Source organism: Kogia breviceps, chromosome 8 (assembly GCF_026419965.1).
Source record: "Kogia breviceps isolate mKogBre1 chromosome 8, mKogBre1 haplotype 1, whole genome shotgun sequence".
Classification (NCBI taxonomy): domain Eukaryota; kingdom Metazoa; phylum Chordata; class Mammalia; order Artiodactyla; family Physeteridae; genus Kogia; species Kogia breviceps.
Genome location: NC_081317.1, coordinates 11,795,762 through 11,820,397, shown reverse-complemented (window position 1 = coordinate 11,820,397; position 24,636 = coordinate 11,795,762). Strand labels below are relative to the sequence as shown.

At 38.3% G+C, this 24,636-nt stretch overlaps 1 protein-coding gene across 8 annotated transcripts in view; it reads right to left on the bottom strand.

Annotated features, from left to right (window-relative positions):
- The window catches only part of STRBP (spermatid perinuclear RNA binding protein), a 150,747-nt gene that overhangs the window by 104,347 nt on the left and 21,764 nt on the right, over window positions 1–24,636 (bottom strand). The gene's annotated exons all lie outside the window — the stretch shown is intronic.

Below are 24,636 nucleotides of genomic sequence, written 5' to 3'. Positions count from 1 at the left end.
CCCTTGGCAGTTAAGCCTCTATTTTTGACCCCTATGTTCCACAGACTGTACAAGACACTTTACACTAATCATCTACTTTAATATTTACATCAGCCCTACAAGGTAAAAAAAAAAAAAAAAAAAAAAACCATATGATCAGTCTCCATTTTAAGGTTGAGGAACTGAGACTCAGATGGTTAAGTAAATTGTCCAATAGCACCAGAAGGCAAATCTGTAGTTTGAACCCAAATCTGTTAAGTGCACCTAAATCTGTGGATCCCTACACTAAAGTTCCCTCAAGTAAAAGACACCTGCTTTATCTGCTTCATAAGGTATTGTCAAACAACTAAAAATTAAGCTAAGCAGTCTGGAAGAGATGATCATCCAATAACTTAAAATGTAAGGGACAGGCTTTCCATCCAGTATTATATACAGATACGAACTCAACCAAAAAGATAAAAGGAACTTCAAGAATCAAAATTGTCATGATGAATAAGAGTTATACAATCCTAAATGATGCTGTCATAAGAAAATTTAAGTCACTGTTAGAAGGTGGCCTTTTTCAAAAAGTTATTCAAAATGACGGAGCAGAAGGATAAAATGAACATCTGTTAACAGGGTGGTTAAAGGTTAGGGAAGCAGACTAGAAAGAAGAGAGGAAAAAACGTCTCTTATTCCAAAAATAACAGACCATATGCAAAGTTAGTCCCTTGCCAATTTATAAGAAACACAAAGAATACAGAAAATAGGGAAAATGTAAGAGTTTTTACAGGAATCCTCTTCTTATTTAAAAAAATGCCAATTAAAAGAAAAAGGTTCAAATCATTATTAATTAGCACTAGTAACAGCACTTGTAAGCAAGCACCTGTAGAGCGATTTCTCTAGTGAAATCAATCCCATCAATGCATAGCTACATAATTTTTAATAAAGTCACTAAAGTTAAACCTCACTTAAAATTACAATTAGCTACTTGTTAGGTTATCGTCACTGAAAACATCTGATTTAATGCGTTAACCATTCTAACCTTAAAAGAAATATGTAAGTGATGTCCATTCTTAAATTATTTCCCATTGTCCTTTATGACAATAATTGAAGACACTGGCATTTTAATATTGCAAATCCACACTGCTTCTCCAACACATGTTTGCTTTTCTTCTTCTTAAAGATTAATGAGCCTTCACTTGAATGCATTTCTAGTCTGTCAGTCCTGATACTTCAATGGCTTTACAATTTCCCTCAGAATAAAATTTTAACAGAGAAGGCAGTTTTTTTATTCTTTATACCTGTAGCAGAAGCTTAGTTAGCATCCTCAGGTTGCACACAATTTCCTGAAGAAACTAAGTTAAACAGACAATGTTTCTAAATTCAGCAACCAGCACAATTCCTGCATCTTTCCTATGGCATCTTTACAGCTTCCTTCTATGATATGCTGTTTCATCAGAAATTTAACTAACACTATCTCCTTCCCTCTCCTCTGACTATAGATTCTTAACACAGAATGTCTTCTTCACTCTTATTTTTAATGATAAAATGAATTAACTGAAGAGTGGATTAGGAATGATATATAATATGTAATCAAAAATGATACAATGGGGAAAAGACCTAAGTGAATTATATAGCTCATCTACATACATTAATACAACTTCAAAGGTTTTATGTTCCCTATACCTAGGTGCAGAGGTATAAAAATACAACTTGGTTAATAACATTTATCCTATACACATTCTACTGGTGACTAGAATTGCAATTAACCCTGTGCCAGGAACTGGTTAACCAACATGCATAATTTTATTTAATAATAACAATAATAATAAAACCACACCTAACACTTAAATTGTGTTTACTATGTTCCAGATACTGTCCTAAGTACATTGCACATATTACTTTATTTAATCCTCACAACAACTCTATGAGGTAAGTACTATTATTATTTCGAATTCACGGGGAACAGCCTTTAAAAAGTTAACTAACTTATTCACAAGTACAAGTGAGGAAGTGATAGTCATAACTGAAATTTAGGTTAGAATATGGAGTCAAGCCGAGCTCTTACCCTCTAAGTAATACTTTCCACTTTCATTGTATCACCCTACCCCAAACAACTCTTCAAAGACTCCCTGTGACTATGACTGTGACTCCCTCATAATTCTCCCCAATGAGGCACCATTTACATACAACCTTATCTCCAACAACATTTGTAAACTTCAGCTAGAGCCAAATCAACCTTGCTGCTATTTCCCCAACCCATCTTTCAGCCTTCCATGCCTCTTTTCATGTGATTTACCCCTGCCTAAAACAGCCTCTACAATCTCCACCCTCAACAAAGCTCACCCTTTGCCCAGAGTTCAGACAAATCCACCCCCTTCACAGGACACTCTCTGACACACTTCCAGCCAACTGTGAAATTCCCTTTGCATAAACTCTTTCAGTAATTACTGCAGGATATCACCATTTTAGCTATTAATCATACACTATCTTACATTGCAACCTGAATGTTTTTGGCATGCTTTTCTCCAAACTATAAATTAAGGGTCAGAAATGTGTCTCAAAATCTGGTATCCACCTCGGTCCATAGCACAGTCTTATATGCAATACATATAACAGAAACTCAATAAATACCACTGAATAGATGTACTTTTATTTAGTGAGAGGCAGTAAAACAAAGTGGGAAAAGTACAGGTGTTTATGTCCAACGGACCTGGATTTTAATCCACCGTTTGCTAGCTGTTTGATACTAGCAAGTTGTCCTGAGTTTCTAGTCTCATCTGTACAAACAAAAATAAAACCTTCATCTCACAGGGTTGTTATAAAACTTAAATGAGAGGTTAAAAAAAAAGACAGATCACCTTTAAAGGAAAGACAGACTAGCAGCTCTCAATATTTATAATGGAAACCAGAAAACCAGAGAATAGTATCTTCAATATGCTTAAAGAAAATAACTTCCAATACAGAATTCTATACCTAAGGAATGTATCCTTCAGGAATGAATGCAAATACAGGCACTTTCAGAAAAACAAACACTGACAGAGTTTGCTACCAGCAGACCTATACTAAAAGAAACTCTAAAGGCTGTTCTTTAAAGCAGGAAGAAAATTATCAGAGACACAAGATCAGAGATCCAGAGAGGAAAAGAGCAAAGAAAGCGATAAATATATATGGGTAAATCCAAATGAGTATTAACAGTTACTGACTTGTGGGGCTTTAATATACAGAATAAAGTATACAGCTATAACAGCATAAAAGTTGAGATGAGGGTAAAGAAAGTTAAAGTGTTCTAAGATGCATACAATGCCAGTATAAAGGGTAATGGTATCAACTAACAATAAACTCTAATAAGTCAAAGATGTATAACTGAATTTTCTAAGAAAACCAACAAAAGAACTGGAAAAGACTGTATAACTTCCAAAGTAACTGAGGGGAAAAATGATTTATAAAAATATTCCAGGGCTTCCCTGGTGGCGCAGTGGTTGAGAATCCGCCTGCCGATGCAGAGGACACTGGTTCGTGCCCCGGTCCGGAAAGATCCCACATGCCACGGAGCGGCTGGGCCCGTGAGCCATGGCCGCTGGGTCTGCGCGTCCGGAGCCTGTGCTCCGCAACGGGCGAGGCCACAACAGTGAGAGGCCCGCATACCACCAAAAAAAAAAAAAAAAAAAAAATTCCAGCCTCATCTTTGTTTTTCATGTCAGTATTTTTTTTAGGAGTCCAGGCCAAGTGTCTTATCAAATACCCCACATTACAACTTATCTGATTATTTCCTCATTTCTGGCAATAATACAACCAGAGGAGATGTTATGTAGTTCTACTGTACCAAGTGAGGGAGTACCTGATAGTGATCCTAAGTTTAATCACTTGGTTAAGGTGGTGAATGCCAGCCATATTGTAAGGTTTTTTTTTTTCCCTTCTGTAAAGAGTTTCCCTTCTTAGCCCATGTAGTTATTTTCCCTTCCTATCCAAAGAAGACTTTACTTCCCCCACTTCCCCTTCCCCTCCCCCTCTGCAGTATAAGCCTTCAGAGGGAAGAAGCTTCAAGTCACTTTACAAATGTTTTATTTTTGATTTCTGACACACACAAAAAAACAAAGGTGCTATGTAGAAGAACAAGAACAAGGCAGAAGAGAAAGTGGGTAAGTCACTCTGGAGATAACTACAGTCAGTCAAAATTCCAAATGGATTTACAATGGCAGAAGCTGAATTTCCTCTCTGTCATAAGTTATACTCTACAACATACATTTAAAAAGTTCTGGGCTTCCCTGGTGGCGCAGTGGTTGAGAGTCCGCCTGTTGATGCAGGGGACACAGGTTCGTGCCCCGGTCCGGGAAGATCCCACATGCCGCGGAGCGGCTGGGCCTGTGAGACATGGCCGCTGAGCCTGCGCGTCCGGAGCCTGTGCTCCGCAACGGGAGAGGCCACAACAGTGAGAGGCCCGTATACCGCAAAAAAAAAAAAAAAAAAAAAAAAAAAAAAAAAAAAAAAGTTCTGAAAGGACCTACTGTATAGCACAGGGAACTATACTCAATATATTATAATAACCTATACTGGAAAAGAATCTAAAAAAGAACAGACAGATAGTTATGTGTAACTAAATCACTTTGCTGTACACCTGAAACTAACACAACATTGTAAATCAACTATATTTCAATTTAAAAAAATTTTTTTAAGAAAAAAAACTCAATCTGAAAGTAAAAGAATTGTTTTAATTTTTAAAAAGTTCTGAATCTTGGACTACCACATAATATGCAGAGAATAAGAAAAAAAAAAATCTACTTTTTTTTTTTTTTTTTTTTTGCGGTACGTGGGCCTCTCACTGCTGTGGCCTCTCGCGTCGCGGAGCACAGGCTCCGGCCGCTCCGCGGCACGTGGGATCCTCCCGGACCAGGGCACGAACCCGCGTCCCCTGCATCGGCAGGAGGATTCCCAACCACTGTGCCACCAGGGAAGCCCTCATATTTTTATATTAGTTATAATCTTTATAAGAAAGATGTTAAGCTCCATTTATAAAGAAACTAAGATCTAAGAGATAAAGCTAAACAAAGAAACACCAACCCATGCCTTGTCTAATCTTTTTTTTTTTTTTTTTTTTTTTTTTTGCGTTACGCGGGCCTCTCCCGTTGCGGAGCACAGGCCCCGGACGCGCAGGCTCAGCGGGGCCATGGCTCACGGGCCCAGCCGCTTTGCTGCATGTGGGATCTTCCCGGACCGGGGCAGGAACCCTTGTCCCCTGCATTGGCAGGCAGATACTCAACCACTGAGCCATCAGGGAAGCCCCCAAATCTTTTTTTGTAACTGTTTCCTAAAAGCTGGGCACACCTTTAAAGAAAAACACAATTCTTCATTCACAGAACAAAACAGCTTTCATTAATTCTCTCCCAGTTCAGGAACCAAAAAGGGCTAATTATTACCTACGTACGGAACCCAATCAGATTCCACCTGACTTAATTCCACCCTATCCCACCACTGTTTCCAATATACCATCCATTTCTAATTCCAGTCACATCACTGAAGTCTCTCTCCCACCAAAAATGCCAGGATTATTCCAGCCTACAGACATATTCTTTTTTCACTTTTTTCATGAAACTTTCACTGAGCATTTACTATGTATATCTTATATTCTGTACTTAATACTAAGAAAACAGAGATAAATGAAACATGGAATCTCACATCAAAGAGTTAGTAACAGAGAGAAGCATAAGATTAGGTAGAATCAAACAAATATTACACTGGGGTAAAAAGTCTTACTGAAAGGACACATCAAAAGATAGATGTGACCAACTGAAATTCACATGTACTGCTAACAGGAGTGCAGAGTGGGAAAACTACTTTAAGAAAACTTTTTGGCATTCTCTCCTAAAGCTGAACATACACAGAACCCATGACCCAGTAACTCCACTCCATGTTACACATCCACAGAAATGTGCACATATGTAAACCAAAAGACATGTGCAAGAATGTTCATATTCATAGCAGCACTTACATGTATTAGTCAAAAACTGGAAGTAACCCATATGTCCATCAACAGACTGTTACATTCATACAATGGGACAATGTGAAATCAACTCCTGCCATGCACAAGAACATGGATGTAGCTCACAAATACTGAAAGAAATCACATACACAAAACAGAACATACAGCTTTGATTATATAAAGTTTGAAAACAGGCAAACTAGTCAAAGTTAGGATAGTGGTTACCTGACAGGGCAGGGGGTTGGGAGGGAGTGGGCAGTTTCCAGGAGGGGCAACATGAGAGATTTCTGGGGTGCTGGTAATGTTCTATTTCTTCTTCTGGATGTTAAAAGGATGAATTCACTTCATGATAATGCATCAAGCTGTATACGCTTACAATTTATGTACTTTGTTTTATTAAAGCTCAACTAAAAATTTACCTAAAAAAGACAGATGGGAAAGAAGCAGACCAGGAAGCAGACTAACATTTACAACCTACAGTAAGTAGGAAGCATCTAGTACTAGACACTGTACAGACATTATTTTATCTAATCACAACCAACTCTGGAGTTAGGTATTTGGGGTATATGTGTGTCATTACTTTTAGCAGCCCCACATCTGAACCCCCTTTCCATGTTTAGGGAGTCTCCCACCTCATGAGACAGAGCCCACCTCCAGAAGGTGATGTAAAAATAATGACTCAAAGAAGCTGGGTCCTCAGAGAATCCATTCTGGCAAGTGCTAGCAGCAGAGCAGCTTCATCTGGTTTCTAGAGACCACAGTTCTACTTACAGCGTCCAGCATTCCCCGACAGTGTTGGCAGTTGAAACTCCAGTATCTGTGCCTAGGATAACATTGTGGGATACAGAACTTCTGAGCCTGTCTCTCCAGCCCTCCAAGGGATTCTATGAGCCACCTAAAAATATTCTATTCAGAAGTTTCCTTGCCAGAGTCAATTTCTGTTGTTTCCAACTACGAGTCCTAACTAATAGGCTCATTTGATAAAAGTGAAAAGATTTACCACTTTGAAAAACAGTTTGGCAGTTTTCATAAAGTTAAAGTCACTTACCATACAGCCCAGCAATCCCACTCCCAGGTACATACCCATATGAGAAATGAAGATGTATGTCTGCAACTCCCCCCCACCGCAACAAATATATGTATACTATATAAAGGTTTAGCAGAGACATAGATATAGAGATATAGATAGATAGATAGATAGATAGATAGATAGATAGATAGATAGATAGATGATACATGAAAATGTTTAGAGCAACTTTACTAATAATGACTAAAAACTAGAAACTGAAAAAAATCCATCAACTGGTGAATGAATAAACAAATTGCAGTATAACCATACACTGGAATACTACTCAGCAGTAAAAAGATATCAATGCCTATCAATTATATGTGGAATCTAAAATGTGACACAAATGAACTATTCTATGAAACAGAAACAAACTCACAGACATAGAGTACAGACTTGTGGTTGCCAAAGTGGTTGGCGGGGGGCGGATAAATTGGGAGTCTAGGATTAGCAGATGGGCAAACTAGTATATATAGGATGGATTAAACAACAAGGTCCTAACTGTGTAGCACAGGGAACTATATTCAATATCCTGTAATGAACCATAATGGAAAAGAATATTTAAAAGTATATATGGGCTTCCCAGGTGGCAGCAGTGGTTGAGAGTCCGCCTGCCGATGCAGGGGACGTGGGTTCGTGCCCCGGTCCGGGAAGATCCCACATGCCGTGGAGCGGCTACGCCCGTGAGCCATGGCCACTGAGCCTGCACGTCTGGAGCCTGTGCTCCGTAACGGGAGAGGCCACAATAGTGAGAGGCCTGCGTACCGCAAAAAAAAAAAAAAAAAAAAAAAGTATATGTATAACTGAATCACTTTGCTATATGGCAGAAATTAACACAACACTGTAAATCATTGTAAATAAAATTTTTAAAAAATCAACTCCTGAAACATGCCATAACATGTATGAACCTCAAAAGCATTAGGTTAAATGAAAGAGGCCTGACTTAAAAGAAGTCATACTTGGGACTTCCCTGGTGGTCCAGTGGTTAAGACTGCATGCTTCCACTGCAGGGGAAAGAGGTTCGATCCCTGGTTGGGGAACTAGGATCCCACATGCCACAGCCAAAAAAAAAAAAGGAGTCATACTTAAATGACTCCGTGTATATGACATTCTGGAAAAAACCATAACTATAGGGACAGAAATTACATCAGGTTGTCAGCGGCATGAGATAAAGGAAGGGAACCAACGACAAAGGAACCCAAGGAACTTCTTGCAGTGATGGAAGTATTTCATATCTTGATTGTGGTAGTGGTTACATGACTGAAAAAATCTGTCAAAATTCATAGAATTGTATACCCAAAAAGGGTGAATTTTACTCTCTGTAAAGTATACCTCAATAAAAATGACTAAAAAAGACTCAAGAGTGGCCACAAATCCTGCTCAAGGTCATATACAGTAAGAAAGCAGATTCAAACTCAGGTGCTAATTCAAATGCCCATGCCTTGAAAGATAAGGAGATTTTGCTAAAGACACAAAGAGGGGAGTGGGAAAAATTATATTCCAAGCTGTTCTTTTCTTGGTTATCAAAAATTTTCAAGGCCTCCCTCTGATACCACCTCCCTCATAAAGCTATCCATTATTTGCTCATTCCACAAATATTTCTTGAATGGCTAGTATGTGCCATCCCCTGTTCTAAACACTTAAGACACATCAGTGAACAAAACAGAAATCCCTGCCCACACAGAGCTTCATCCTAGCAAAGGGGTTGGGAGGGAGAGCAACATATCATAACCATCATAAATAAGTCAATAAGGCAGTCAATATTACCGTCAAGTGCTATGCAAAAAAAAGGCAGAGTAAGAGGAACCCAGAGTATAGGAAAAGCAAGTTACGGAATTAAAAATTAGAGTAAGCTTAATTGACCAGATAAGTTTTGAGCAGATCTGAAAGAAGAATATTTGAAGAATACTTCAAGTGGAAGGAACAGCAAATGCAAAGCCCCTAAATCTAAAACATGCCTGGCCTGATTGAAAAGTAGCAAGAAGGTGAACAGAGTGAACCAGAGAGAACGATAGTAGATGGGACTGGACACATAATGGGGTCAGATGAAACAGGGCCTCGTTTGGCTATTACTGAGTGAAATGGGCAGCCAAAGTAGTGTTTGGACAGAAAATGATTATGTTCTGACATATTCCTGAAGGATTCTTCCAGCTACTGTGTTGAGCTAGCCTGTTGGAGGCAAAGATACATATAGCAGAGGGTCTGATGAGGAATCTTTTTACAAAGATCCAGGTGAGAGATGATGATGGGACCAAGAAGATGGCAACAGTGGAGGTGGGGAGAAGTGTTCTAACTCTGCGTATACTTTGAAGGTAAGGCCAAAAGGACTTCCTAGCATGTGACTGAATGTGGCATGTGAGAACGGAGGAGCAAAGTTAATGCCATGGTGTCTGGCCTGAACAACTGAAGGACGAAACTGTCTTCATCAAAGACAGGGAGACCTGTAGGTGGAGCATATTAGAGTAGGAAAGGGTTTTGGCTTTAGACATGTTCCATTTAAGATGTTTATTAGACATCCTGGTGAGGCTGAGTAGGCAGTTGGATATTTGGCTCTGAAATACAAAAAAAGAGATTTCAGAGCTATCAACTTGGGAGCCAGTGTAGGACAGTATTAAAAGATGTATTAGTATAGACAGGATCCCCATGGAAACTCCATTTTAAAAAGCAGGGAGAAAGGAGGAAACAACAAAAGAAACTGAGAAGGACTGGCCAATAAAATGGGGGGTAAGAGGGCGGGAAAAGAATGTGTGTGGTATTCTGGAAGCCAAAAGTAAAAAAAATGTACCAAGGAGGAATGAGTAATCAACTGTGTCAAATGCTGTTTATAGGTCAAACACAATGATGACTGAGAACATACTCTGAATTTTGGTACTTTGATGTTCCTGATGACCTTGCCAAAGGCAGTTTCAGTCAAGAAGTAGGAGAAAGGCCTGATTGAATCAAGTTGGCTTAAGTGAGAATGAAATGGAGAAACTGGAACCCTCATACATTGCTGGTGGGAATGTAAAATGCAGTCCTTTTGGAAAACAGTGTGATAGTTCCTCAAAATGTTAAACGTAAGGTTACCATATAATCTAGCAATTAGGTATGCATCCAAGAGAACTGAAAACATATTCACACAAAAACCTGGATATGAATGTTCACATCAGTGTATTTCACAGGAGCCAAAAAGTGGAAACGCAAATGTCCAAAAACTCATGGATAAACAACACGTGGTATTCATCCATACAATGGAATGTTATTAGACCATAAAAAGGAATGTAGTACTGATAGATGTTACAACATGGTGAACCTTGAAAACATGCTAAGTAAAAGAAGCCAGACACAAAAGGTCACATATTATACGATTCCCTTTATGTGAAACTTCCAGAATAGGCAGATCCATAGAGATATAGGCAGATTCTAAGAGAACAGGCAGAGCCACAGACTGGGGAACAAAAGGAATAGTGAGTGGCTGCTAAGTGGTGTAGGATGATGAAAATGTTCTGTAATTAGACAGTGGTGACAGAGGCACAACTTTGTGAATATACTAAAAACCACTGAACTGTACACGTAAAGTGGTGCATTTTATGGTATGTGAATTATATCTCAACAAAAAAAATAGGAGAGAATGGGAGGAAAGAAATCAGAAACAGTTGAATAGAGACAACTTTCTAGAAGTTCTGCTACAAACGAGGGCAAATATGTGGGACAGTACCTGGCAATGAAAGTGGGGTCAAGAAAAAGTATTTTTTAAACTGGGAAAAATAACATGTTTATATGCTGATGAATGACCTAATGGAAAGCAAAATAGTGATGCAGGAAATTGGAGGGGGGTGGTGATTCTTGGAGCAATATCCTTGAGTAGTTGAGAGCGGATGGTATTTGGTATACAAGTAAAGGAATTACCTTTGATAGATGCACAGACAGTTTATCTATGTTAACAGGAGTGAGGGCAGAAGGCATATGCACAGAGTGCTTGAGTTTTCTTAATGAAGTAGGAAGTTTCTTAGGAAGTAAGGTCATCAGATGAATGGGAGAGGTGTTATGGGTGTAAAGAGAAAGGTGATAGTGTAAAAGAGCTGTCTAGAAGAGTGACAGAGTGAATGCAGTACGTACATATGACTGCCTGGCAGCATTAAGGACCCCTTGAGGTTCAAGGGCATGAATTTTAAGATCAGTCAACACAGTTACGGGAGTGTGTGTATGCACGCATGCATGTGCACACATGCTTTTTCCAGCTATGTTCAGATGCACAAGTACAGGTACAGAGTAGGAGAGTCAGACTTCACCAGAATTATAAATTTTGTCAAATTTATGATAATATTATAAAGCAAGAAGGGCATGGGCATTGAGGGTATATGCAGAACAGTTTGTATGATGAATGGCTATGGAATTTACACTGGGTGAGGAAGGGAGTGAGAACATCAAGAAGATAAAACACAATGAAAAAAGTGGTAAGATCATGGACCTAAGGTCTATGGTCTGAATGAGGTCCACAGAAGACAAAATCACTAGAGGAGGAGAGTTCAAGGGACTAGAGGCCAGTGAATTAGAAGAATCGTCTATGTGTAAGTCATACCTAAATGCTCAAACCCAAGAAATCATGCCAGTTTCTGAGTAGCAAATGGATTCTTATAACTATCAAATAATTTTGCACTCTGCTGCTCTTTATATGCCATCCAAAACTCAAACACTGGCATGCCTGGTGCAAGTCCCATGCATTTTTATCTATTTATCTATTTATTTAGTAACTTACATAAATTTCCTAATATATCCGTGGCATATTCCATGTTCTAATAAATACTTATTCATGGATACAGGGCCCTGATGAGTTACAAGCTATGCAGTGAGGGAATGAAAAGACAAACCAGTGAACAATTGTCCTTTCCATATCACATATATCAGAGACAGTTTCTCAGCATTTACAGCTGTCTGCCTTTCAGACTACATCACACACACAACTCATTTACCAATCATTGTCCTTCATATTTACTATTCAAAGACACTGCAGCTGATGAGGTGATATTCTGTGTTTGGCTGCAAAGACTATATGTTATTAATAATTAAAATTAGAGAAGACACAGCCACTTCATCAAAGGAAATCTGTTTTAAAACTGTTTTAACTAAAATAGCTTGCATCTTCCACATATTTTTCTTCAAGAACACATGTGCATCATTATTTTAACAAAAAGCATACCTTTTTTAACTTCAGGTAATAATGGCGGGAAAGCACAAGGCTTAAGAATTATGTCCCCCAAAATATAAACCTATATTGAATTCTAAAGCAATTACAAAATCCTCTCTGCTCAACTCTACCTCCCCATCACAAAACATAGGAAATAAGTAATTTCCCTGCAACCCAGTGGTTCTCATCTCTGTGCATTAGAATAAGCAGCACAGGGAGCTTTGTAAGCTAGATGTTGTGCCCTCATACCACCATAAATCACCAAGGACTGATTTAATTGGGCTGGGGTGGGATCTAGGTTGTCAGTATTTTTTTTTTTTTTTAACTCTCCAGGAGATCCTAGCTCACAGCCAGGTAGGCCAACTACAAACCTAATCTAATCGTTTCATTGGCAGTCCATACTTCTCTCCCATACTTCAAATTTCATATCCAACTGCCTTCTACACATCTCCATCTGAAAGGTCACATGGACGCCCCAAATGCAAATGTCCACTCCTAAAGTCAGCATCTTTTTCCCAAAGCATATTTTCTGTTTATTCTGTAATATTTTAGATTATAAAATATAACTTATGTACGGAAAAATGCATAAAACATATATGCACAATTTAACAGTCCTAAAAAATTATGCCTGTAATTATCAGCCAGATTAAGAAATGCACAACCAACAGCACCTCAGTATCCTATATTTCTTATCTTGGCTGGTATCCCAATTCGTCCAGTCACCATCAGAAGACCAGGGGGCATCATCTTAAGATTTTTCCTTCTCCCCCTACATTCAATAAATCCCAAGTACTGAAGATTTTACTGCCTAAGTATCTCCCCTCTTCTTTTTCACTGCCATTTTCTTAGTGCAGGCTCTCATGAGGATGAACTTGCCTCCAGTTTAGCCAATGAAATGATCGCTTAAGAAAATAAATCTGATCGTCATCTACTCCTCCTGGTTTCCCATATCTTAGGCAAGGTAAGATTCTCCTTTGAACTGGCCCTGATCTATCTAAATACCTAACTATCTATCTATCTCCCTACCTACCTCTCTCTCTCCCCTGCCGCTAACAAACCTGCCCCACTTCAAAAAGTATACTACAAATGTACTAATGTGCTTACAATTACCTAAACACACTATGCCATTTCCTATCTTTCTACTGCTGTTCTTCTGTAGCACATATCCTTTCCCACTGCTGTACTTGAATTTATCTGTCAAAACCCTACTCAGCCACCAATTTCTTCAGGAAGCTGTCTCTGACCACCACTCCATCCCTAAATAGTGATTCATTCCCCCTCTTTGCTATTTCTGTACACTGTGCTTGTCTGTAGAATTATTTATCACACTTGTAGTTAGAAACATTTTTCAATGTCAGCCTCCTTACAACAGCCCCACGCTCGCTCCGGGAACAGCCTCTTCTATCCCCATTACTTAGCTCCTTACACAAAGGTAGGCTTCCAACAGGAGGTATGTACTTCAAAACTCTGCCCTCAAGCATAGGTGAACCAGATTGTGCCAATCAGATTCCCCCTCCCAGGAATTTGGAATTGAAATTAAAATAGAAAATTGGTGTCTCTGTGTGGCTGAGAACTGTTAGTTTTAAAAGAAAGGCTATGGAAGAAGCCATATTCTACCATATGTACTAAAAAGAGAAGAGAGCAGATCTCCAAAGAGAAAGGAACAGATGGGCAGAGTAAAGCAGAGGTAAGAAGTGACAGTCCTATCGGCCTTCCAGTTCTTGGTTCCAGTTATTCCCAGAAGCCCCTCTGATTCCTGCCCTTGAATTTTGAAAGCAAGACCTATATTGAGATCCTACAGATTTCCATTACTTGCAACTAAAAGGTCCAAGAAATACTGAATTTACTTTCTTATACATATCTCTCCTATTAACACCATGAAGACAGAGGCTGTTTCTTCTATCCATCTGCCAGCCTAGCACAGGCCCTGGAAATGTCATGTGCTCAATTAATAAATGCCATCCATAGAAGAGCTGTGCATTTTTACATATGTAAATTTTAACTTTTAAAAAAATGTAACAAGTTTGAACTCCAGCTAGTTACATGTATGTCGAAGTGCTTAGGAATAAACTGTAAGAATGTCTGCAACTTATTTTGAAATACATCAAAAATAAGATGGACTGATAGATGGATAAACATGATAAAGCAAATAAAAGAAAATGTTAATTCTTGAGGTTGAGCTAACTGTAGAATATATGTGTTCACTGTACAATTCCTTCAACTTTTTTGCAAGTTTAAACTTTAATAACAAAATGCTTAGAGAAAAACATTTTTCAGCAATACATCTGCAATGACTTAGACAGACAAAGTCTATACATATACTCACATTAACTGATTGTATTGCTCTCTGCCTTAAAATGAAATTTCAAAGGACTTTAATAGATACAATAGGTACCTAGGTGTTTTCCTTTCTTTCACTGATTAAGAGGTTTTAAAAGTGTTTTGTCCTTCCAGTTCACATGCTTGTTTTATGACAGCAGTGAGGCACAATTAAAAGGTAAAACTAAATACTTCTAATTTCATGCCTCCTTTAAAACTAGTTTTAGAAAACACAATAAAGCTAGATGGGAAAATTCAAATCATACTATCAAGACCATTCATCAAGACAAAAGAAAAAGAGCTAGCAGCTTTATACCATAAACCTTCTCTTGACAAGACAGAAAAACACAATAGGAGAATAAGGAGATAAGAATCATAAAATCACAGTCACAAACTGCTGAAAATGGTCAAAAAGACTAATACAAGATCCTTATTTCTCAAAGAGAAAACTAAGACCCAAAGAGGTGAAGTATCTTGCACAAAGTCACCAAACAACTTTTTAGCAAGGCTCAAACTCAAACCCTGGACTCATGACTAAGAGCCCAGTGCTCTTTCCATCCTCCTTTGTAGTCTTAGATCTTTTTTTCGAAGAGTAATATTACATGAAGTGCCTCATCTCAGCTTAAATATTTTGTATTTGTCCAACTGGCTTAATTTTTTTGTACTACACTTTCAAATTATAAATACAAGTGAATACAAGAATCATATTATGACCAGGATTCAAATGACATACCGTGTCATTCACTGTAACTGAACTTCATTAAAATGGCCTGAAAGTGCTGTCTCACCATTTTAGGCAAATAAAGCGGCACTGACAGAATTTTAGCAGTACATTTGCCTGCATTCCTTGTCTGTGGTAGAAGGTCAAAGTTTAACATGTACTTTCCCCAAAAGTGAATAAATCAAAGCTACAGAAGTTGGAGGATAAGCCTTAATTCATCCTATTTTTTAATCTATCTTTTTATTCAGAGTGTATACACTAAAACAATGGGTTACAGATCTGGATAACTATTTATTCTTGTAAAAGCATTCAAGGAATGCTAGTCTGTACTGTACAAAGACTGCAGTTAGGCTTCAGTTAATTATGATGCAATTACTATATTTCTATTCATATTTTGTCAGACAACTGAAAATCTAAGCAAAGACTGTATCCCTAAGGTACAACTTCAGCAAAATACACTTTATCCCATAGAGCTACAGATCACCAGTCAGATGCAAACAAAATGGTGTTTCTTTGTCTGATATCTGTCCGTTTCATAACAAAACTAAAGCTGTAAGGAATGCTGAAAGGGTAGTTTGCTATATGTAAAATAAATTTAAATCATGTTACTTCTATTTATTAAAATTCAGCTGTACTAAAGTCACCTCCTCTGAAATAATTCTAAGGGTTCCAAGAAAAATAACCAAAAATAAGTCAACCAGAATGAGCTTGCTGTCTCTGTTATATTAAAATGGGCATGTGTAGAAGTCTCCAGCTTACTCTGATTAATAATCCATCTGTACAAATACTTAACATTCTATCGTAGTCCACAGCTTCCAACCCCTAAATCAGATTCCCACAAGCGCTGCTGCTGAATCACCTCACCAAGAACATCTCAACACTGATGAAAAACTCAAAATACTACAGAATGGCATCTTACCTGTAGTTTGTCAGCAAGGAAAAAGGCCCTCACTGCTACAAAGCAGAAAACGTTCCCAATTTCTTGAGTAGCATGTACTAAAATGTTTTCCACCACATAGTAAGTACTCCAAAATTATCTGTAAAATTACATAGATAAGCACTGTTTCAAAAGGAATATATTTTTCCTACTGAGAGAAAATGTAACTGCCGCAATTATTTTATTTCTGTTTTTTATTTTCTTTTTTATTTCCTTTGCTCATTTTACACATCATTTTATCTACCAGAAGCAAGTCTATAAAATGTAACTTCCCTCTAAAGAGAGTAAAACCTCTGCTACCTGATATTTCATTAACTGGCATACCTAGAGTATGATGTCATTTATGAATGTAATGATGACAATGAAGCAATGCAAGTTCTTGATGTACTTTCTGAATCTTCAAAATAAGACCAAATTGTACCAGTAATTTGTCAGTATATTTTACTGGACATCGGTAATATTATATTGGACACACTGTTAAGGAAAGATCTAAGAACAGTGATAGCAGTAAGCATAAAAAATGTTGGATAGCATTTTCTGCCCCCAAAATGGTGTGTTACACAAACTGCACTGACTTTGAAGCCATGAGATCTGGATTTAAGTCCCAGTTCTACGACTTACTAGCTTGTTTCCTTGAATGTTAATCACCCGAGTCTCAGTTCTCTCATTTGCAATGGGAATACCACTATTTGCTTTATCTACTTACCCCACAGAGCTGGTCCAAGAAGCAAGAGTTGTATGTGTGGAAGCATACTTTGTAAACGTTAGCACCAGGCTGCTCTGGCATTCCTATAGAAATCTACAGCATTACAACTGTGGAGGAGACTGCTAACTATCCACCAAAATCCACTGTTTCTTCCAAAGTAAGAGAGTTGTAGCTGGGAAAAGGTTCCCCACCTTCACATTCTGTAGCTGAAAATGAACTCCTCCCAAGAACATTTCAACACTGACGAAATACTCAAAATACTACAGAATGGCATCCTACCTCCTAGTCAGCAAGGAAAAAGGATGTGACATTTCCCAATCCCTCTGCAGCTAGATAAGGCAATGAGACTAAGCCCTCAGCAATCAAAGTGGGCAGAAATTATATTTGCAACGTCCACCTCACTTACTTAGAGAATGCTTCCAACAAAAACAACCTTGGAAACCAGGCACTAAAGATGGTAGAATCTCCATCAGCCCTAATGTCTGAGGTCTCTAAACGCCTATATAAAGGAAAGCCACATGCTGAGGTGGACACCTGCTCTGGGCTATTATGCCCTGTATTTTGGCATTTTAGCCAACTTATTTCAGGGCTCTAATTCAGCAGCTGGGGTTACTTAACTAATACAATGGCCAAACCCTCACACAAGGTGATGGGTGCAACCAAAAAATCCCTGTAACAAGAACTTAACAAGCTTCCAATGCCTTCCCACAAAGTAACACATAAAAGATAAAATTCCCGGGCTTCCCTGGTGGCGCAGTGGTTCAGAATCCGCCTGCCGATGCAGGGGACACGGGTTCATGCCCCAGTCCAGGAAGATCCCACATGCCGCAGAGCAGCTGGGCCCGTGGGCCATGGCCGCTGGGCCTGCGCGTCCGGAGCCTGTGCTCCACAACGGGAGAGGCCACAACAGTAAGAGGCCCACGTACCACAAAAAAAAAAAAAAGATAAAATTCCCAATATGACAGTTTCCCAGGTGGACATTATCTGAGAAGACTGTAAAGCACAGTGGATAAGAGAATTGGCCCTGAAATCGGACTGCCTAGGTTCAAATCCCTGCTCTACCACTTGCTAAGTGTATAACATTGGGACAGGAAATTAACCTCTCTGTCTCACGTGTAGAGTAGGAATAAAACGGTACTCACCTCATTATGTGTGGTGATGTTTAAGTGAAAAAAAAATTCCATGTTTTAAAGCTGCTTAGCAGAGTGCATGGCACAAGAACACTCAGTAAATGTCAGCTTTTATTATTAAAACTAAAAAATCATCATGATTCTGTACAATTTCACTGAGCTGATCACGTATCAGTAAGGAAGGTTACTGGAATGCTATCAAAGATTCTCTATAGTCTAGTTAGTGGTGCAAAGTATTCTAGTAGATATGCAATTAAACCTAGATTCTCTGAAAGGCAAATTAAGAGCTCCTTGCTGACTAGGAGGTAGGATGCCATTCATTTCACTTCCAGAAATCAAGAAAGACAGCTGCATTCAAGAAGCATGACCTGGGGTCTGGCAATTTGCAAACCATTACAGTGACCAAGAGAACAGTGCATTGTATTAAGACAACCCAATTTCAGGACAGGCTGTACAGGGACTCTAATGGCACTGTCTCCCAAAACAGAGTCATCATAGCAGCCCACATATGCACATGAATTTATAAACAGTTGAGAAACAAATAGTCCAAAGATGTGAAGGGAGATTACCAAGGAAACTTCAGAAATCTGCCCTGCCTTTGTAACAATAAATCTTACAGCATAAAATAGTTTTGTTTTTTGTACACATACAAGCAGAAACTGGTAACAGACATTAAACCTAGGTACATCATAAAAGCAATTCCATATTTTTTAAAAGGACACTCCAAAAATAAATTCTACACTATAATGCCATCTGGAGAGCAGGCACAAATTCAATAAACTGTATAAGGAAAAAGGTAAATTCAATAAAAACATTACACAACTTTTAGAATGAGAATCTTTTAAGTGCTACTAATGATTTCCTCAGCAGTGACAGTAACATTTATGCTTTGCTACCCCTAAATATAAATACATGAAATAAAATAAAATAAAAGTCCTCTTAGTATACAGAATGCCTACCCTGCCCTCTCTGCCTATCCAAATCTTAATTTTTTTCCTCGGTCACATTTAGTGTCACTGCCACAATGAGGCCTAGGGAAGATGCTTACCCTGACCTCTTTACCTGTACCTGTAACCACAAATTTAGACTCCAGGGCATTTAATGCTTTACATTCATATGAGTATGACTTAACACCAAGAACAAAACTCCTGAATGGCAGGGACTGTCATCTTGTTTTGCCATGCTATTCTTACAGCCTGAGCTGAGTAACAATAATGATTATCACCTGCAATTTACTGAATGCCTCACGCTGAGCTAGGCACCCTAAATAATTTTTAAATTTATTTATTTTTGGCTGCGTTGGGTCTTCGTTGCTGTGCACAGACTTCCTCTAGTGGCAGCGCGCGGAGGCTACACTTTGTTGCGGTGTGCGGGCTTCTCATTGCGGTGGCTTCTCTTGTTGCAGAGCGTGGGCTCTAGGCACTGGGCTTCAGTAGTTGTGGTGCATAGGCTCAGTAGTTTTGGCTCTCAGGCTCTAGAGTGCAGGCTCAGTAGTTGTGGCTCACGGGCTTAGCTGCTCTGTGGCATGTGGGATCTTCCCGGACCAAGGCTCAAACCCGTGTCCCCTGCACTGGCAGGTGGATTCCTAACCACTGCACCACCAGGGAAGCCCCGTAAATAATTTTTAATTGAAAGTTATAAAATATTTGATAAATACAAATTACTAAATGACACATTTGAATTTATGAAGCATGTTAATAAAAAAAGCATCTATGAACCAGCCATCCAACAACAGAACTAATGCATTACTATTACAGTGGAAGTAACCTATACAGTCTTCATCTTCACAGCAGCCCTGAGGAGGCAGTTATGCCCCCAATGGGGACACAGGCTCAAAGGGACTAAACCAAAGTCTCAAAGCTATTAAGTGATAGAGAAAACATTCAAACCAAGTCTTCTGCCTAAAAAGCCAATTTTCCTTCCACCATATCTATTCTATTACCTGGATTTGCTCTTCTCCTCTGCCCACTTAAGTCCAACTTACTCTTTAAGCCCCAACTCCTCTAAGAAATCCTCTCCAACTACCATAGCTTACACTTAATTACCTTTTTTCACTTCTCTTTTCATCAAAGTTCAATGAAAGCAAGGTCTATATTTTACACTTCCTTTGTTGTCACCCCTAATTTTAGCACAACACTAGACCCGGAGCAGTTACTTAATTGTTTTATATATGTACATATAAAATTGTCATATATATGTGAATATATATATACACACTGTATACGTACATGATGCTTTCTTGATGAAACTGTATACTGTTACATATAAAAATTCTAAGCATTGTCTGCCCACCACACCAAAATCTAGGGATTACTGCATTTTCTTTAATGTTATCAAGTCTATGAATTCAAGGGAGCAAACTAAAGAGCCAGGCACCAATAACTAAACCTTCTTAGTCTTTGCTGGCTCTGCTTCCACCTCTTCCAGACCTCATAACGTTCCAGTGCTCCCAAGGCTCTGTCCTGGCCCCCTCGTCATTCATCATACTTTCTTCTCAGTGGCCTATCCCAGTTTCATGACTCTAAATAATGTCTATATACAGATCAGCACCCTATACCTATAATCCTGGCCTCTACATGAACTCTAGACTTCTCTAACCAATTGACGCCTGACAGCACTGAAAAACACTGAAATTTTTCCTCCAAAAAACTACTCCTCTCCCAAGTCTTAACCATCTCACTAAACAGTAATAACCATCCATGCAAGCTCTAAAAGGGAAAAATTCAGTCCTGATGTAGAATATTAATATATCTTATAACTCAACTTCTAAAATATACCCTGAATCCTTTTTCTAGCATCATCTTTCACCTAAATTGAAACAGCCTCCTTACCATCTTCCTGCTTTTATTCTGTACAATCCTTTCTCCAAACAACAACTGAGGAGAGAGGCCACAACAGTGAGAGGCCCGCGTACCACAAAAAAAAAAAAAAAAAAGACCGGATGAAGCCAAATAAATAAATATTTTTTTAAAAAAAGACTGTATGGTATCAGCAGAAGAATACACAAAAATCAATGGAACAGAATAGAGACCCAGTATTAGAACTACACAAACATGTCCAACTGAGTTTTGAAAAAAGGTGCAAAAGTAATTCAATGGAGGAAGGATAGCCTTTTCAACAAATGGTGCTGGAGGAATTGGACATTCATAGGCAAAAAAAAAAGAACTTTGATCTATATCTCACATCTTATACAAAAAAACTAATTCAAATGGATCACAAACCTAAATGTAAAACTATAGAAAGTCTTCAGGACACAGAGCTAGGTCTATAGTTCTCAGATTTGACACCAAAAGCAAGACCTGTAAAAGGAAACCTGAACTGGACCTCATCAAAATTAAAAACATTTGTTCTATGAAAGACTTGGTTAAGAAGATTTAAAAAAAAAAAAAAAAGGCTAAAACCTGGGAGAAAATATTTGCAAACCATATATCCAACAAAAGACTTCTGTCTAAAACATACAAAGAATGCTCAAAACTCAACAGTAAAATAACAAAAACAAGCAATCCAACTAGAAAATGAGTAAAAGACATTTCACTAGAAAGGACATATAGATGGCAAATAAGCACATAAAAAGATGTTCAATATCATTAGCCATCAGAGAAATACAAATTAAAGCCACAATGAGATATCACTACATATTGATCTGAATGGCTAAAAAAATAATAATTCTTTGCAAAATAGTGGGAATGCAAAATAGTACAGCCACTTTGGAAAACCATTTGGTAGTTTCTTACAAAGCTAAGTACAGTCTCATACAATCCAGGAATCACGCTGCTAGATATTTACCCAAATGAGTTGAAAATTTATGTCCACACAAATACCTGGACACAAATGTTTATAGCAGCTTTATTCATAATTTTCAAAAACTGGAAATAAGATGTCTCTCAATAGGTGAATAAATAAACAAACTGTGATATATCCACCCAGTGGAACACTATTCAGCAATTTAAAAGATGAGCTATCAAACCACCAGAAGACATGGACGAACCTTAAATGCATATTGCTAAGTGAAAGAAGCCAATCTGAAAAGGCTATATAAACATATAATTCCAATTACAGTCATCCCTTGGTAGCCACTATGCTTAAGCCCGTTGGGTTCCACATCTGTGGATTCAACCAACTGAAGATTGAAAGTCCACGGTTAATAACCCACAGATATATGATATTCTGGAAAAGGGAAAACTAAGAGACAGGAAAAAGATAAGTGGTTGCTAGGGGCTGGGGGTGAGGGAGGGATGAATAGGTAGAACACAGGAGATATTTTTAGGACAGTGAAACTATTCTGTATGATATGGTGGATATATATGTACTTGTGAAAACCCATAGAATGAACAACACAAAGAGTGAACCCTAATGTAAACTAAGGACTTTAGTTAATAATGTACCAATATTGGTCCATCAATTTAACTACTGCAAGATATTAATAAAAGGGGGAACCAGTGAGGAAGGAAGATACATATGGGAACTCTGTATTATCTGTTCAATTTTCTGTAAACCTACAGCTGCCCTAAATAATAAAGTCTGTTAATTTTCCTTAAAAAACAGTAATAACATCAAATGCCGGTAAAGGTGTAGAGAAACTGATCCACTCATACATTTCCTGGTGGAAATGGAATGCTACAGCCTCTCTGAAAAAGTACGGCAGTGTCTTACAAAACTATTATATTTACCACACAACAAAGCAATTGCACTCTTGGACGTTAATCCCAGATAAATGAAAATGTATACACAAAAACCTGTATACAAATGTTCACATCAGCTTTATTGGTAACAGCCAAAAACTGGAAACAATCTAAACGTCCCCCAATTAAACAAACTGAGACATACCTATCTACCATAAAATACTACTCAGCTATAAAAATGAACAAACTATTGATACTACTGAAACAACCTGCATGGATATCAATGGAATTTTTTAAAAAGCCAATGTGAAAAGATTACATAGTATATGATTCCACTTTATAACATTCTTGAAATGACCAAATTATACTGATGGATTATTAATGAATTTATTAGTTCTTACGACAGCAAGTGAATCTACAATTATCTCAAAACAAGAAGTTATGCTCCAAAGATAAAGATATACTCTTCAAAATCAAGTATTTCCCCTTGGGTGGGCTGACAAATTTCCCAGAGCAGTGGGTCTCAGCCTCAGGTTCACATAAGAATCACCTCTAAAAGTTCCGATGCTTAGGCAGTTTCCTAGACCAACTCAATTAGACTCCCTCAAGGTGAAACCCAGGCATCTGTATTTTTTTAAGCTCTCAGATAATTCCAATGTGCAGTTAAGATTGAGCATCAGTATCTGCCAGAGTAAGAGAGTCTTTTCAAAAGCAACCCTTATGGGCTTCCCTGGTGGCGCAGTGGTTGAAGGTCCGCCTGCTGGTGCAGGGGACACGGGTTCGTGCCCCGGTCCGGGAAGATCCCACATGCCATGGAGCGGCTAGGCCCGTGAGCCATGGCCGCGGAGCCTGTGCTCCTCAACGGGAAAGGCCACAGCAGTGAGAGGCCCGCTTACCGCAAAAAAAAAAAAAAAAAAAAAAAGCAACCCTTATTAGCATGCCAAGATTATTAACAAGTGTTGACAAGGATCTGGCCATTAACAATTTGCTAAAATCTTAGCTACCAAAATCATTCCACTGATAAGTGGAAACTTTAACCCAAATCTCACCCACCTTCCAAAAACAGAAGACTCAAAGAATTAGCCCAAGAAAGATAACAGTTCATTATGGTATATTTTAAAATAACGTCCTTCCTTGGTAATGGAGTTTGAGTCAGAAGTTGAATTCTAGGTTCACTTTCATCTGTGAAACTTCTACAGATGTAAAAATGGAACTACTAATCTGGCTTTCCAAAATCTTTCAAGCAAAAAAGGTTACCATATTCCTTTTAAGATTTAACCTAAAATCAATAGGAAGGATTTGAAACAATCTCATGACTTTCACAAATTTAACTACCTACACACAAATCATGAGAAAAAGGCACAGAACACGAAGCATTTCAAATGAAGTGTTCTTTTTCCACCTGCATGTGAAAAAGCAGCAGTGGCAGCATCACAAAAAAAAAAACGATTTAAAACTAAATGTCATGCAGGAACACTAAACACACCCAAACAAACCCACATACCACATAATTTAACACATCCGAGTAGCAGTGTCTAGGAAATGGAATAGCATGGATACTGCAAGGATTTGGCAGACTGATGTAGAGAGATTCACATTTCCTTTGCTTTAACTGCCTGTTACATTACCCAGATAGCTTTTGGTTTTAGGTTTGTTTGGAGGTTTGGGGTGGGGGGGTGGGGAGCGGGGAATTCCACTGTATCAATTATTAATTTAAAACAGATTCTCAGCCCACGTAAATTAAGTAAAAACACAAGAACCCTATACCATTACAGAATTCGACAGCTGTATGTTGCTTAAAACATTAAAGTGATAAGGTCATTTTTAAATATGTGTAATCTTTTTACAAGTTCAGAAGAACCACAAATTATGGAGCTACAAACCACCAGCTATTCAAAAGAAAATTGTAGCTTATAAAATATTGGCTGACTGCCAGTACAAATGAATTTTTTTCCCTCAAACCAGCTCTGTAAGCCACAATACTCTTTCAAATGTGACTATAACCATATTATTCAAACAAAGAGTAA